Genomic DNA, 3,781 nt, shown 5'->3' with positions numbered 1-3,781 from the left:
TATGAAATAGTTCAGTACAAATGTTAAACACGTTTAAGTGCTTAAAACACGGTTTTATAAACAACAAGACTGTTAAATACGCTCACGGTGTATAACGATGTCTGGGTCAAGACAGACCCATACTGGCCAGTGTATCACGACCATCTCAAACTCACACGTATAAACTTATATCAAGCGAAGAAAATTAAATTGTCTATCAGAAAGAATAAAAACGACAAGGACCACAACAACAGCAAACATCGACGGAAAGAAATTTTACTAACGGAATTAATTTCTCGTAAGCAGTTATTAGTGTAACAAAATAACCGGGTTGGGTTCGGATTTAAAACAGAACACTGTTGATGGTGACAAAATACAATGTTTATTTATGAATGACTCGAATGAAGAAAAAAAAAGAATTCTGATTAATACGTGCGTGTATAAGATCAAAATATTGGACAAATTAACACAATCCTCACGAACCTAATAATGTAACATAAATATGAATACAAGTAAATGACGTTACACAGTACAATGTCAAAGGTTAATGATTCAGAGTAATTTCACATGGCGAAACGAATGGTGTGTTTTACTCAAATAGTAAAAATCATGTAGTTTACTCATATAGTCAAATGATGAAATGATGGGACAAATATCATACAAAATATCTTTACAGTCACGAAACGCTGGATAAAACAAAATTAGCCCACGGCTAAAAGAATACGTGTATTGAGTTACACAAAACACTCCGTCACCAGAATACTTGGCTACCAGTCACACTGGTCATTCAAGCAGTCAGCATTACAGGTAGTCACCGACCACCATTCAATTCCTTGCTCAATCAAGCAACCAGCGCCCACCAGTCAGTCAACAACGCCCGATCACCTGGTACCCAACCAGCAACACACTATTCAGTCACATCTGCGGCTGCTATGGTCAGCTTTACACATGCTCTGGTCAACTTATGTGGTCACCTCTACAGCTGGTACCAAGTCGACTCTGATCAGCTGAAAATAAATTTAATACCGTGTATTATGAATGACACACGCATATGCGATAACACGTAATGACGTTATATACGGTAAGCTATGCAAATTACATTATCGGCACAACAATACAAAGTAATAAACAGGTTCAGAAATGACCCTACCCGTGTCCGATAAGAATCCGAAGGTACTAAACGTTTCTTAATAAAATGCAACTTTATTGCTAAAATAGATCGCCTGTTAAGTCACACACAAGAACAGAAAATATTTGCATTTTACTACGCAAGCCGGAGTTACATAGAAAATATACCCACAAAACACGTGGTAGTACGATATTTATAACCTATAATACCCATAAGAAAATAATAAATAACTCACATACCTCTACAGCTGAAGATATGCAAGTCCTTAAGTAAACTGCTCACTGACAAGACGATCCGTAATGTAAAGATTTCGTCCTACGGTAACACCGCTCCGGTGGCCAAGCGGTTAGAGCGTCCGCATCGGAAGCGGGAGGTCGTGGGTTCGAACCCCGGCCGAGTCATACCAAAGACTTACAAAAATTGTATTAACAGCTACCTCACTTGGCGCTCAGCATTAAGAGGTTAGTGTTAGGACTGGTTGGCCTGGTGTCAGGATAATGTGACTGGGTGCTTAGACATCACTATAAACTGCCACTCTGCGGACATCGTAGCGATATGACTAATAAATTGTTAAAATCTACGTTAATAATCCTAATCACACACACTCGTCCTACGGTGAGGTATTTATACACAGACAATGTAGCCCTACGTCGTCTGTGGGCTTGATGAATATCGGTTTTTCACATCGAAAGCACTTCGCGCGTGTGGTATAGAATAAACCGAACTCACTGTTTCGAAATATTTGACACAATATAAATAAATCACCCTCGGGTAATGTTGTACACAGAAAACCAAAACCCGAGTACATATATTTAATAAATCAAGGGATTTATACAATTCCATGACAATTATCTCTGCTCATCGATGCGAGTATCAGGTTCAAGATGCATCCAGTAAGTGAAAATGACAGAGATGTAAATAAAACGCATTGCGCACATAGCTTGATTTGTACCGACATACCTCAGAGCCATAGGTTATTGACGCGAACCCGGATCTCACGGCAGTAGCAAGTACTGGTTGATCTCTATATTAATAGATGGTACTAATTGTAAGAATCGAATTAACTGTAAATAAAATTCACTTTCTGGCATTATTGTTTTGAATAATAAAGTAATTACAATGAAACTAACATATAATCAGCGTACCTCGTACGATAAATATAATTTTATATTGGTGCTCTTTTCAACTTAAATTTATAATGCTTTTCTAATAATTCAACTCTTTAGCTCACCTAGACTTCCAAAAGATAGAAGTTTATGAAACTTGCATCATCATTTGAAATGACCACACGTACAAGCTCTTCACCACTGTGGGGGCATACACCCACAATTCCAGATTAAGAACTAGTCTCTTCAGACCTAGATCGGAGACTACCCGGACTTACACACGGCCACGGAAGTATTGTAAACTTTTTCTGGGTGGCAGATGCTGTACATGATGTGTCTGTGTGTATGTGCATTTTTTGCTTGCTTTTATAGACGATAATCATCATTGCTGAGATCTCACCTGGTGTCTAAAAAGTGGTATTATTATGGCTGACATACATGGATTATTACCAGTAAAGTCTACAATGATATTGAAGGTAACCATACATGTTGTCTAATAGAAAACACAATATTGAAATCATAAAGAACCAATGCTGTTTATGACAATCCTTTAAAGTGCATCTATTTCTCTCCTCTTTCTTACGCAAGTATTCGAATGATGCAGTCAATCCCAAAGATTTTACTGTAACACATTATACCGACAGTCAGGACTAGTCTCATTATTAGTATCGAGTGTCTGATTGACCTGTGTAAGTCGTGACACACAGTTTGATGTAAGTCGTGACACACAGTCTGATCAAGTAGTACAGGTCATCGTGGGTTTGATTTTATATTAGACACAATGTTGATGGCATGCAGTTTGTAAATCATGACAATAAGATACATAGTGGCTAACCACGCTGATTTGGCCCCTACGGTGTGTCCCTGGACAAGAACATTTTTACTCCTGTTACCTACGGACGAGTTAGTTTTTGTATGTGCTGGTGTTTCGCAAAACACAACCAACCTATATATAAATTCAGTTTGTTTTATGTTTGAAACATCATACATAACATCATAGCATTTTTCCTCTATTTATCTCCCGTCAAAATCACAAGTATAAACTGATATCAAGCGAAGGGAAATTATTTGTTAAGAAAAAGAACCATAAGCAAACACCAAGGACAACAACAGAAGCAGACATGGAAGAAAAGAAATTTTGTTAATGGAACTAATTTAAATAAGCAGATATTAGCTCTGATCATCGGTGCGAGTATTAGGTTCAAGATGCCTCCAGTAAGTCAAATGACATGTAGAGATGTAAATAAAACGCATTGCGCACATAGCGTGATTTGTACCGACATACCTCAGAGTCATGGGTTATTGACGCGAACCCGGATCTCACGTCAGTAGCAAGTACTGGTTGATCTCAATATTACTAGATGATACTGATTGTAAGAATCGAATTAACTGTAAATAAAATTCACTTTCTGGCATTATTGTTTTGAATAATAAAGTAATTACAGTCCAACTAATTAACAATCCTCGTATCTAGTACACATGCATTTTGATCAATAGTTACATCAATAAATGAAAAGATAACTGGTTACCCCCTTTTTATAATAGAATGACCCATTATTGTGTAAGT

This window comes from Sinohyriopsis cumingii, chromosome 5, assembly GCF_028554795.1.
Source record: "Sinohyriopsis cumingii isolate HCF-2022 chromosome 5, ASM2855479v2, whole genome shotgun sequence".
NCBI classification, from domain to species: Eukaryota; Metazoa; Mollusca; class Bivalvia; order Unionida; family Unionidae; genus Sinohyriopsis; species Sinohyriopsis cumingii.
Note: the sequence above shows the minus strand (reverse complement) of the source record.